The sequence below is a fragment of the Onychomys torridus genome, chromosome 20 (genome assembly GCF_903995425.1).
Source record: "Onychomys torridus chromosome 20, mOncTor1.1, whole genome shotgun sequence".
Classification (NCBI taxonomy): Eukaryota; Metazoa; Chordata; class Mammalia; order Rodentia; family Cricetidae; genus Onychomys; species Onychomys torridus.
This window is the reverse complement of record NC_050462.1, coordinates 36,212,352-36,226,828: the sequence shown is the minus strand read 5'-3', so window position 1 is coordinate 36,226,828 and position 14,477 is coordinate 36,212,352.

The window sequence follows — 14,477 nt, the reverse complement described above, 5'->3', positions numbered from 1 at the left end:
TCTGTTCTGCATCTCACTTCCTCTCTCCACCCAGCTACATCACTTCCTCTTCCTGCCCAGCTCTGTCACTTCCTGTCTGACTATACAGACCTCCAGACCTTTATGGTTAGTGCTGGGATTAAAGGCTTGTGTCACCACCGCCTGGCATTTCTTAGGATTATTGATTATGTGTTTCACATAAAAATTCATAGCTTTGGCTGATTCTTCAATCAGCTATTTTGGTCTCCTCCAGCCCTCCCTGAGCTGGAGAGCAAATCCAGGGCTCAGTGCATCCCAGGCAAGCATTCCACCACTGAGCTATAGCCCAACTCTTTTATTTCCTTTTGACACAAAGTAGTACTTTACATATTCTGGAAATTATATTTGGTTAGTTATATGGATTTTCTCGACAAATATTTTTTGAGCATTTACCATTTGCAGAAGATATAATAATGAAGTAAATAAAGTAAAGAAAAATTGAAGTTCATGAAGCATTTTACATTCTAGTGTAAGCATGGAAAGAATAAGCAACATTTATTATATATTAAATTTATTTCTTTTTAATATATATGAAATTTATTATATATTAAATTTATTTTAATATATTATAAAGTATATTATATTTAATGTATTATAAAATATATATTTTATTTAATATATATTAAATTTATTTATTTTTATCTATTATATATTTTATGTACCCTATGATAAACGCATAAAGGGGGAAAGTAGAGATGAAGGGTAGTAAGTCTGAGGCAATTTAAAATAGTGGCCAGGAAGGCCTCACTATCAAGAAGATTGTAAATAAAACCCTTAAGGTTAGAAAGCAGGCCTAAGAGATATATGATGGAAGAGCATGCTCAGGGCCAGGGGGGCCACAAGTGGATCAGGAGTCTAAGGTCATGTTGGATACATAGCAAGTTTAAGGCCCAACAACCTGGGCTCAAGTGAAGAGAGAGGGAGAGAGACAGAGACAGAGACAGAGACAGAGACAGAGAGAGACAGAGAGACAGAGAGAGAGAGAGAGAGAGATGGGAGAGAGAGAGAGAGAGAGAGAGAGAGAGAGAGAGGAGATCTTAAGTAGTCGGAATGCAAACTAACAAACGCAGAGGCCTTGAAGGGATGGCATAAATGGATGTATAAGGAACAGCAAGGATGCCACTGCAGCCTAAGCTGAGTGGGAATGCTGTGAGTTATAACGAACGAGATCCGAGCAGTAAGGTGAGCCGTGCATGCAGAATGAAAAGAATCCTGGGAAGTAGGCCATGACAGTGACCTGCTGCCTTCTCCTTCTCAGTGTGGTTAAGTGGGAAGCTATTTGAAGAAAGGAAAGTTTGAGCACAGAGAGGTACAATATCACTGCTTTTTAAAAAGCCCACTAGGAGGGCCAAACAGGCATAAGTCAAGTGGTTTTCAAAATAACCCAGGTGAAGATATGGTGGCTTGAACTAGGTGATAGAGATGGGGTGGTGACTCGTGATTAAAGGGAGTTAAAAGGTAACCCGTTATCTATGACCCACCTGAGGTTGAATAGCAGTCATTGGGTAGTTGTTGATTAACTTTCTCTAGAGAAACGTTCTCAAGGAATACTGAAGTACTCAGGCTAAAATGGACAAAGCAGAGCTTGTGCCCCGTTGGTGAGGACTGGTGTGTCACTCAGCACACAGGCAAAAGTAGCCATGGCTTGGGCCATCAAAGTAGTGGAGTTTTCAGAACCTGATTTTTTTTTTTTTAAATAGAAACAAGATTCATTGATGAGTCAACGTGGACTATTAGCAAAATTAAGAAATCAGGATGACTGTAAGATTTTGTTGTTGTTGCTTCTGGTCTTAGAATGTTGATGTTTCCCCGATCGGATAGTGGAAAGACTCAGAGAAGACCACAGTTGCTAGAAAGAGCCTGTGCTCACATTTAGACCTGCTGAATTTGATGAGCCTTTAGATGCCGAGTGCAGAAGTCAGGCTGGCAACTGTCAATATGAGCTTGGAATTCAGGGCGATTGAAAGGCAGTTTCATAAATGGTGGTGCACACCTGTAACCCCAGCCCTTGGGAAGAAGAGGCAGGAAGATCAGAAGATGACTTGACTATAATTGTGAGTTTGAGGCTAGCTTTGGGTACATGAGATCCTATCTCTAAGTAAATAAATAAGAGTTTTGTTAATCAGTATTGTTAAGGAAAGGAACAACCCAAATCTCAGTGGATTGATTATACCCGTTAGCATTTATTTCTTGCTATTGTTACACTCAAGTGGATTACAGATTTCCTCTAGCCTATGGGCCAGCTGTAGGCCTGATTCAAGTGCCTTCTAGCTTTGGGTTTATTTAGAAGTCAACAGCCACAGGACTAGCCCAGCCCTGCAATGGGGCCAGGCTGCATATTCTGCTTAGAAGAGAGATTTTTGAGGCGAATCCAGAGGGCAGATATATAATCTTTGTATAACAGGGGGAGTGAATGTACGGTAAACATTAAAGAGAACAAATTCAAAGACTGAGCTCTTCCAGTGTTCAGAGGCCATGAGGGTACGGAAAAGCCAACAAAAGAGACAGAGAAGGAGCAGATGATATGATAGAGAAAACAGTAGAAGCCAAGAAAGAAAACATCTCTCCAGAAGGCAGAATCGAACAGGTAGGTCGTATGCTGGGAATAGATCAAGCAAGATGAGAACTAACATCACTCGAGAAATTCAGCAATGTCAGAGTCTTTGGGGATTTTGACAAGAAACTGATGAGGTGCTATGGGGATTAGGAGAAGGGGATTGAGTTTTAAATGCCCTTTTCCAAACTCATGTTGAAATACAATCTCCATTTTAACAATATTAAATATTAACTATTTTAAAGATATTAAGATTAATGATATAACCTTTAAGAGCTGATTGGGCCATGAGGGCTGTGCCCCTCATCCGTAGACTAAGGAAGCTCTTAAAAAATGGATTCCTTATCAAAGGACGAGGCTGATTCCCTTTGCCTAGTCTCCCCGCTCCCTTGGCTCATTTGCCATGGGACGAGAAGGTTCTTACTAGATGCTGTCCCCCAAATGTGAGCCAATACGTTTCTACACATTATCAATAAAGTCTGTGGCTTTCTGTTACAACAATCCAAAATGCACTGAGGGAGGGGACAAGGACCTGATTGACATGGACTGAAAGCAGAGCAGGAAGAGGAAAGTAAAGAACAGTGGCTATAGGCAGGCTGTCCTTCCACAACGTTGTTCTAAAAGGAGAAAGTCGAGAATGGATGAATGTTGGGATGGAAAAGTCAGGCAACAGCAGGAATTGAATGAAGGCAGGAGATACAGAAGTAGGGTTTTATGATAATATAAAAAGCCCAGCAGAGAGAGGAACACTGATGATACCAAAACAAAGAGAGAATGTTTCCCTTCTAGGATGGAACCCAGGGCCCTAAAGTGTGCTAAGCAAGTGCTTGGCTACTGAGCTGTCTGCATCTGTACCCGAGGAGAGAATTGTTAGGTCTCTGAATAGACTAGAAGTTATGAGGTCCAGTATGTAGGAGATGACTGATTTTCATTAAGAACATAATCCAAAGCAAGGTGTTATGATGCATGTCTGCAGTCTCAGCACTTCAAAGGTGGAGGCCAAGAGGATCAGAAGTTTAAAGTCATCTTCAGTTACAGAGTGAGTTCGAAGCCAGCCTGGACTACATGGAGTGCTGTCTCAAACCAAAACAAACCAACGCAGAACAAAAAACCATCCACGGAAACAGGTAAGAATGCAGAACAAGCTGGGTGGTAGTGGTGGTGTACATTTTTCATCTCAGCGCTCTGGAGGCATAGGCGAATCTCTGTGAGTTTGAGGCCAACCTGGTCTATAGACCTAGTTCCAGGACAGTCAGGGCTATACAAAGAAACCCTGTCTCAAAAACCAAAACAAAACAAAAAAGAAATGCAGAGCAAGGGGCTGGTGAGATGGCTCAGCGGTTAAGAGCACTGGCTGCTCTTCCAGAGGACCCACGTTCGATTCCCAGCACTCACATGGCAGCTCATGGCTGTCTATAATTCCAGTTGCAGGGGATCTGACACCCTCATACAGACATATGTGCAAGCAAAACACCAATAAAATAAAATGAGATTTTTAAAAAAAGATTGAAGAACAACGAACTTGTAGGTAGGTGAGGAGAGATGGTATTGGAAGCATGTGCTAAGTCTTGTCTGGTGGGTTTTATTAATATTATTCACTAGAAATAAAATAATAGGCTTTGGTTGTGAGACTAGGAAGAAATTTTAAGAGTTGGGAGAAAATGTGACTGGCCTAGCAGAGTGAGAACATAAATGGACCAGGAAACAGCCGTGACTCGGGGTAACACTTAGAGGCGCTTGTGGCGAGGGACCATTGTGTGTGTGCATGTGTGTGGTTTCTTCCAACAACATTCAACTGAAAAGGTGTAGGTGTAGAGCCGCGTGGAGGACTGGATATAAGCTGGTAACAAGTTTTTAGAAAGCAATTTTTTTTTTTTTTTCAGAGCTGAGGACTGAACCCAGGGCCTTGCGCTTGCTAGGCAAGCGCTCTACCACTGAGCTAAATCCCCAACCCCGTAAAAAAATTTTTAAAACTAATTTTTTTTACCCTTCCCCCCCAAAATCTAAATATTTTAATATTTAATTTACTGTGTCTGTGTGTATGTGCATGCCACACACATGTATGGAGAGCTGAGGACAATTTTTTTTTTTTTTTTTTTTTTTTTTTTGGTTTTTTGAGACAGGGTTTCTCTGAAGCTTTGTAGACCAGGCTGGCCTCGAACTCACGGAGATCCACCTGCCTCTGCCTCCCGAGTGCTGGGATTACAGGTGTGCGCCACCACAGCCCGGCCATGAGGACAATTTTATAGGAGTTGATTCTGTCCCTCCATCATGTTGACCCTGGGGATGAAACTCAGGTTGGTAGGCTTGGCAGCTAGTAAGTGCTGAGCCAGCTTCCAGCCAGTTCCCCCATCAGATTCTTGAGCTAAGAGCTGGGCATGCAGCTCAGTCAGTAGAGTGCATGCCTAGCACTTAGGGGACCCTGGATTCCACCCCAGCACTGCATAAAACTGGGTGTGCTGGTGCACGCCTGTAATCTCAGCATTTAAGAGGAGTCAGAGGGTAGAAGATCAGAAATGTAAGGCCATCCTTGGCTACACAGTCAGTCTGGGGCCTGCTTAGGCTACAGGAGACCTTGTCTCACAAACAAAACGAAACAAATAACCCAGTGCTTGACCTTAAACCACTCACGTGAATGTATGCTGTTCGTACTTGGTGTAGTCTGGCTTTTCCAAACTGTGGTTTGCCCATCAACAGGATGTTCAAACAGCCTTTAGACTCATTTCTCTCTCTCTCTCTCTCTCTCTCTCTCTCTCTCTCTCTCTCTCTCTCTCTCTGCTTAGTTTCTTCCTTTATTTCCTGGGTTCTGCCTGCCTTATCTAGCTGTTTTATGGCTCCCCGCCTTCTGACTTGAGCTACTAATCCCAAAGCAGTTCTTAAGGTAACATTTCAAAATTCCTGCTCTAGGAGAATGGTGGAGACGGTGCTCATCCAAGCACCACTCCAATGGCCAACTCTGTTCAGTTATTATCTGCTGTGTTCTTATCTTTCCACCTCCTGGAGACAGCAGCCCTGTAAGTCATGGTCTCTGGGGGAGACCAGTTTTCTTTGACTCCTGGTGTAAGATGGGGTGCTTTAGAGGACCATCTACTGGACGTTTTATGTTTTCGGTTTTTAAGCATTCAAGTCTTTTTCACTGACCTGGGGTCAATTCTGATGGAATTTGAATGAATTTGAATCTTTTTATTTCCAAATATTTCACTACTTGTCCTTATCTAGTTTATGAAATTATTTGAATGCTAATTTTCACCACCACCACCACCACCACCACCACCACTTCCACCACCTCTCAATCAGCCTTCAAATCGACCTTATTCTTTACATCCCGTTGTTAACGCCCTAGCTTAGGTCACTTCCTGCCAAGCCCCATCTAGATCACTGCCACAGCCTCTGACTCTTGGCCTTCAGTCCTTTACACACAGCTCGGATACAATGACTTTTGTAGAACATAAAACTGATGATGTTGCTTCCACATACAACCTTTTAGCACTCATCCAGTTTTCTAAATATGAAGAGCTGATTTATCTAGACTTATTCAGACTTGCAAGTGTGTGTGTGTGTGTGTGTGTGTGTGTGTGTGTGTGTGTGTGTGTAAAACCACCCCTCACGGCCTGTCCTAAGGGCTTTTTTTTTTTTTTTAGCATGCAGAACATTCCATGGTATGCCTCACCTTCAGACATCTGCTCTACTTTACCTCTGACCTACCTCCTCGTATTTTGGATGACCCAGTCATCCACCCTTCAGGTTTCACTAGGACAGCATGTCCTTTTAAAGACTATTTTGTGGGGGCTGGAGAGACGGCTCAGGTGTTAAGAGCACTGGTTGTTCTTCCAGAGGTTCCCGAGTTCAATTCCCAGCACCCACATGGTGGCTCACAACCACCTGTAATGAGAACTGGTGCCCTCGTCTGGCCTGCAGGGATACACGGAGGCAGAACACTGTATACACAATAAATAAATCTTTTTTAAAAAAAAGTATTTTGTGATGATCTGCCTTGAGCCTAGAAAGTAGGAGCTTCTCCTGTGCACACTCCGCTGTCTACACTTTCCCACCACATCTCTAATTGTGCAGAGTTGCAATATCTTCTTTACCTCTCTTCTAGACTATACGGGAGAACCGCACACGGAGGCTGCCGGGGTTCATCTTATCTGTCAGTGACACAGCCTAGCCTCACCCAGGAGCGGGGCCTCAATCGATGATGAGTCGCCTACATGAGACTGACCTGTGGGCATGCCTAGAGGGGATTGTCTTGATTGTTCATTGATGTGGGGGAGCAAAGCCTACTGTGGGTGGTCTCCAGGCAGGGAGTTCTGGGTTGTGTAATGGAGCCAGCTGATGGTGAGTGTGCATGAGTCATTGAAGGGCATACCTCCATGGTGTCTGCTGTACTTCTTGTTATGAGCGAGTTGCCTGCCTGGGATAGTAAGCATGCCTGCCTTCAAGTTCCTGCTTGAGTTTCTTGACTTCCCTCAGCAGTAGACCGTGACCTAGAAGTATAAGCTAAATAAACTCTTTCTCCCTCTGGGGTCTTTCAGTGAGAGTGTTTTATCATAGCACCTAGAACAGTGGCCCAAAGTCTGTAATCCTAGCACTTGGGAGACAGAAACAGAGAGAGATCAATAGTTCAAGGCCACCCTTACCGTGGGGAGTTTGAGCCTACCCTGGGCTATGAGAGACATTGTCTTAAAAATAAATAACTTTTTTTGTTGGTTTTTTTGTTTTGTTTTGTTTTGTGTTTGTTTTTTTTTGAGACAGGGTTTCTGTGTGTAGCTTTGCGCCTTTTCCTGGAACTCACTTGGCAGCCCAGGCTGGCCTCAAACTCACAGAGATCCGCCTGCCTCTGCCTCCCGAGTGCTGGGATTAAAGGCGTGCGCCACCACTGCCTGGCCATAACTTTTTTTTTTTTTTTTTTTTTTTTTTTTTTTAAGGTAGAAAAGATGGTTCAAGCCTGGTGACCCGAGTTTGGTCCCTAGGACCCACATGGTAGAGGAGGGAACTGAGTTTGGCAAGTTGCACACCATGACACTCACATAACTCCCCTGCACCTCACCACTACCACGCTGCCACAGAAGAGAAATGTCATAAAAATCAGCAACAATGAAAACCCTGTAAAACAGAATTTTATGTTCCACCCCTTAATCCCTAGGACCTAACACATAGTAAGTTTGTTTGCTGGTTTGTTTTTTTCTCCAGTGTTGGAGACTGACCAGGGTTGGTCTCTCAAGTAGTAGATAGGCAAATGTTCTTTCCTCATCCACACATAGTAAATTTATGTCAATATTTTCATATTCTTTTTTTTCATTGGCAGCGTATATTCTGTAGCTGTGTTGTGAATTCACCAAAAATGTATCAACTACAAGGATTATAGTAGACAGAAAACGTAGAACGGCAAGATCATCTCAACGTCTGGGACGCAGACACACAGTAAACACAACTGTTGTATGGAAACAGTTGGAGTTTGTGTGAGAGAGAATTGTGTTGATTGTGATGGCCTGAGCTTGACCTGGAACCCAATACTAAAAAGGAAGAATCGTTTCCGAAGGTTGTCATAGGATCCTGCATTACATGCTGTGGTGTACTCACACCAGCCCTCACAGACACATCACACACAGTGCATCCGTGAAAATGTAGAGAGAAAATCTTACGTTCACACGGGCAGGTTCAATTTTAATCCATTGCTGCAGGACGTATCTCAGCTTTCCCAGACATTCTTAGTCTTTCCTTTGACACATTTACCGTCGTTATCCTCAATAGCTGGCAGTTGGCTTTAAGTCCCTGCATCTGGCCAATCTGCTGACATCTTTAGACTGCCACATTACCAGATCAGACAAGTCTGTGCATGTCTGGTCCCAGGAGGCTTGCCTTTTCACTAGGAAAGGACAGAAAGCTCATTTTCTGGGGCACGCCAAGTACGTGTGTGTGTGTGTGTGTGTGTGTGTGTGTGTGTGTGTGTGTGTAGGCTAGAGGTTCACCCTGGCCTTAACCTTCCTCCATCTCTTCTCTACCATATTATCTTTTATTTTTTTAAAGACTTATGTATCACAGGCAGTCCTAGCTGAGGATGACCTTGAACTTCTGACCACTTCTGCCGCCTTCTGACTACTGACACTGCATGTGTGCGCCATCAGTTTATGTGGTCCTGGGGATGAAACCCAGGGCCTTGTACATGCTAGGCAAGCATTCTACCAACTAAGTCACATTCTTAGCCACCTTATTTTTTTGAGACAGGGTCTCTCACTGAACCTGGAGCTCCTTGATTGGCTAAAGGGACCGGACAGTGAACCCTGGGCATCCCTGCTGTCTTGGCCTCCTCAGCACTGGGATTTCAGGTTCGCATACTCATTTTTGTTTGTTTGTTTGTTTGAGTGTGGGTCCTGGTGATCCACACTCAGATCTTTACACATTGGTTGCTAGCGATTTCCCAGACAAGCCATCTCCTCAGCTTTGTTTTGTTGATGTTTGGAATTCAGTTTTCATGATATTTTCTATCTGCTTGTATTAGAAGAGATGGAGGAAGGTTAAGGCCAGTGTGAACCTCTGGCCTACACACACACACACACACACACACACACACACACACACACACACGTACTTGGCGTGCCCCAGGGCTCATCTTTCCTATCAACTAATACGAAGTAAAAAAAAAAAAAAAAAGAGTATTCCATTGATTTTGTTGGTTATAAACAACTGAACATTCTTCAAATGTTTGTTAGCCAGCCATTGAAATTTATATCTCTGTGAATTATTTGAATACTTTCTTTTTCTTAGGGAAATTTTAGTGCATTTAATTTTGTTCCTTTACCTTTTTTCCCTTTCATAGGTTCTCACCACTTAGTTTCAACTGGCCTTTGCTTGCAATCCTCTGGCCTCTGCCTCCTGCGTGTTAAAATATATACCGCCAGGAATGATTTTAGTACTCTAACAAAAAAAATAAATCAAGGGCTGGAAATATGCTTCAGTAGTTAGGGGTATTGCCTGCTCTCCCTGGTGACCAGGGTCCAACTCCCAGAACCAGACATCCATGCAGGCAAAACGCCTATGCACATGAAATAAGAAAGAAATTTTTATCAATATTCCTCTTATTTAAAAAATCAATTTTGGGGGTTGGGGATTTAGCTCAGTGGTAGAGCGCTTGCCTACCTCAGCTCAAAAAAAAAAAAATCCATTTTATTGAGTTCTTTGTAAATTTAAAAGAATTGCTAGCCTGGAGAGATGGCCCAGGGGTTGAGCACTGACTGCTCTTCCAGAGGTCCTGAGTTCAGTTCCCAGCAACCACATGGTGACTCACAACCATCTATAATGAGATCTGCAGGGATACATGCAGGCAGAACACTGTATACATAATAAATAAGTAAACCTTTAAAAATAAACAAATAAATAATAAAAATTGCTTGTTGCAAATATGTTCTACATTAATTTAAAATATTCTCCTCCTTTTCCTTTTTTGACATATAAACCCAGACCTTAAAATTTTTAATGTTTTGTTTTTATTTATTTATTTTTGATTTTTCAAGACAGCGTTTCTCTGTGTAGCCCTGGCTGGCCTCAAACTCACTCTGTAGACTAGGCTGGCCTCGAACTCCCAGAGATCTGCCTGCCTCTGCCTCCTGAGTGCTGGGATTAAAGGTGTGCGCCACCACCACCCAGCAAAATGTAAAATGTTAAGCATATGTTGTATAACTGGGCTGTACCTAAGGTTCTAATTGTTTTGTTTAAAATTAAAAATTTTTTTTTTGAGTTGAGGATCAAACCCAGGGTCTTGCACTTGCTAGGCAAGCGCTCTACCACTGAGCTAAATCCCCAACCCCTAAAATTAAATTTTATATGGTTAAATATGTTGATATGTTTCTTTATGATTTTCATACGATTTTAGGCTTCCTGCAGGTGGCTGCCCTGCAGATCCCACTTCCTTATCCACAGGCCAGATAGTCACTATTCTTTATTTTTGTTAAATAGTTTTAAAAAGTTATACTTTTAACTCCCTCCATCTGGAACTTATTTTGCTTTACTTTTTGCCAATGGGCAGACATTTCTAATACATTAGGAATATTATTCTAACGCCTTCCATAATTACTACAGCTTTTTATTTCCCATTTAAATCTGTCTTATTTTGACTTTGTATATGTTGAAATATTCGATTTTTGGTAGTTAAATCTATTAACCATTAAATATTTCTCCTTGCTTTCCAGCTTAGAAAGGGTTCACTATTTAGAGATTTAATATACACATATACTTTCTTTTTTCTCTCTCTCTCCTTCTTTCTCCTCTTCCTCCTCTTTGCCTTCTCTTAGGGTTCGCACATCAAGGCAGCTTTCGGTATACAGAACTACTAAGCTTGTCTAAAGTTGCTTCAGCCTCTTGGGGGCTTATAGAGCATGAAAACCATGGGATCGGGATTGGGATGTGTTTCTTTACATCACAACCCTCTTTCCTTCCTTCATCAAACAAAAACAAAAACAAAAACAAAAAACCCAAAACAACAACAACAACAACAACAGTTCAATGTCGAGTTTCCCAATACACAGGCACAGTTAATAAACTGTTGAAGTGAAGGGTTATCTTTAGATATTTGGTATATAAATTGAGCCATTTCTACTGGGAGAATGAAAAACAAAACAAAACAAACAATACCCGGCTCGGGTCTGAGGAGGTACTGCTTGTTCTCCTTACACTTTGGGGTTCTGTTATGTCACCTCCTTTGAAGTCAGTGGGGCTCTGTGCAGGAGCACCCCAGGCTCCAAACATGAAGGCGGGAACCGCCTGCCATTCCGATAAACCATTGGCAGTACGGGTGGTGGAGGGAACGTCCGTCGGTTTAATACGCTTGGTGGCTGCCCTGCAGATCCCACTGTCTGTAAGAGCTTTGTTGGACCAGAGCAAACAAGACCGTTTTGAATCTTGACATACAAGGGTTCATTCAGCAGAGCTTCCCGTTATGAGAGGAGACACAGTGCTGGGCAGACATGGCAGTTTTGAGCCAGCACACTGAGGGCATTTCTCTCATAGCCTTGCCATCTGTAAAGGGTCTGTTTTCAAGTCCCCAAAGTGATTTTCCTATAGATTGGAGGGATGTATAAATATTTTATGTGTTTATGCTCACACAGAATGGAGAGCAAACTGCAACCGTATGAAAGTAGCCAGACCTTTCCGATATGGAAAGAGAATTCTTTGCAAATGTTACTTGTAAAGAGGATATTTAGTGAATAGCAGAGTGTGTCATAGAAACAATGGGAGAAGCATTCACATGAAGACTGTATTGGAAACAGAATGGGATACAGTTGCTTTCAGCTTCCATGGAACTGTTTTGTTTATCAGTCTACAGGGTCCACCTCCATCACCTATCCCAAGGTCCACGTTAGTTTGTTAGAAGCCTAAATCAAATGATGATTTCGGGTTCTTAATCCTATGGACACTAGAATGAAGGAGAGGTCAAAAAGCAGTGGATCAGGGATCCTCCCACACCCATCCTATCCCCTTAATTTATAACAGTGTTTTCTTCCTGACTCCCTTCACACCATTTTGCTCTGTCTCCAGGTTTTTGCTTAGACTGTAGCACATACTCAACTTTAAGAGCCTTCTCTTGCAAGCCTGTCTGCAGAGCGCTATACCAGCATGCGGACATTTCTCCTTTTAGATACCATTGGAGTAGAGGAGACATTTTCAACTTAACATTTGAAATTCTTTGTAGCACGAATCTTAAATGGTCTTATCAATAAGGCAAACCTGGGACCAGGTATTGGGGTCAACGCTGGAAGATCAGAGAAGCAGAACAAGCCACAGCTTCTTCACCTTGACAATTCCTTAGCTGATCCTGTTTCCTCAGACTGGAAGCCTCTGAGTTCTCATCCAAATGGATCACAGCTGAACTGCTGCTCAAAAGCCTGAAAGTTTTACCAGCTTTAGTACCTGGTCTTCACACGTTATATACCTTTCTGCTTCCTGCCATCACTTCCTGGGATTAAAGACGTGAGTCACCATGCCTGGCTGTTTCCAGTGTGGCTTTAAACTCACAGAGATCCGAATGGATCTCTGCCTCCCAAATGATAGGATTAAAGGCATGTGTGCTACCGTTTTCTGACCTCTGTATCTAGTGGCTGTTCTGTTCTCTGACCCCAGAGAAGTTTATTAGGGTACAGAATATTTTGGGGAACACAATATCACCACAATTCTTTTTTTTTTTTTGGAAAACCTGTGTCCACAGTTCCATTACAGACAGTATTTACATCTTTGAAACTGGATGAGATCACCAACAGTGGAAATATAGATCAAGAAGAGAAAGGACGGAGTTCTAGGTATTTCAAATGTAAGAGATTGAGGGGAAATATGAGAACAACCTATCTTGTAGACCTTGCCACAGTAGTCCATAAGGACTAACATCACTTTTTGAAATAACAGTCACATGGAAGGCCAGAAATGGTGAAGTCTGTCTGTAATCCCAGGTCTTGGGAGGCTGAGGCAGGAGGTTTCCTAGTTGTGGTTTGAACTCTCTTACAGCCATACTTAAACAAAATTCTGGGGTCCTTTGATGTTTCCACATTCCCTATACTTCTTACAAATCCTTTAAAATATTAAGTTCCATCTGAGTGTTGGTCTTTGAGCGGTCTCCTCAAATTAATGACTCTGTTACTCAGTCTGCATTTATTGCATGATGCGTGGCAGCCTTACAGCTCATTTCTATGAGCCCACAACTCATCTCCCTAACTGGCATTTTTATTCTCTCCTGGAGCTTGGAGTTCTTGGTATTCTTTGTAACGTCCTGTGCCTTGTGCACCATAAGCACGCAATAAACATTTGCATTGGGTTAGATCCAGGAATATTACAAATTAAACATCTTTCAAACTGGGAATCACTTTGGATTTCTACATATGTATGTATCTTTTTAAGAGCATTGAACTTGCTCTTGTAGGAGTAATAAAAGTTCAGCTGTTAATTTACTATAAGAGAAACATTTTAAGTATGTGTAGCTAGGAGTTATTGCTTAATTCTCTGTTCTTCCTTCATTCACCAAAGGTCATTGGAGAGAACATTGGTCAGAGAACATTCTCTTGCTGTCTCCTGAAACACTCTATTCCCTGCTCCCCAATATCATCCCCACACGTGCTCTATTTTTGTAGGTGAGATACTCTGCCTGTGAAATACACTTTGCACATGCGTTTCTGCTGTTTCAGAGAACAACTCAAGGACTCTGCACTTGGAGTTATTCTACATCCTTGGCATCTCTCCACAGCCACCGTTTAGAACGGTCCTGGGCTGCTGGGTTCCTCACCCTCATACACTCTGTGGAGATTAGAAAAGGATTCTATTACAGTGCCTTGAGAATGTGATGGGAAATGAGATTTGCTCTACCAAGAAAGGAAAATGCTAAAACCTTAAAACCATTTTTGGGAGGTCGTGTTCTTCTGGGGCTTTAAGCACGTATGTTGCAAGCACATACATTGCCGGCATATTGGCTTTTGTTTGTAGGAATGTAAGAGATCTGATAAGGGCCCAGTCCTTTTTTTTTTAATTAATTTTTTTATTTGCATTGGTATTTTGCCTGCATGTATGTCTATGTGAAGGTGTCAGATCTTGGAGTTAGAGACAGGTGTTAGCTGCCATGTGGGTGCTGGGAATTGAACCTCTGGAAGAGAAGTCTGCATTCTTACCCACTGAGCTAACTCTCCAGCCCCCGGGCCCAGTCCATCTCCCCCTCCCCCCCTCCGGGCCCAGTCTTAAAACAGTATAACGAACCATCTGCCGTGGTCACATCTGGGGAGAGGAAGGAGCCTGAGAACTGGGGTCACTAGGTAAAGAGGTACTTTCACGTTTTACCCCCATCCTCATCACATACAACCCAAACGTTGTCATTGATTACAAAAAAACGGCAATTATAAATGGAAATAAAATGGTTCACTGTTTCTTGTGC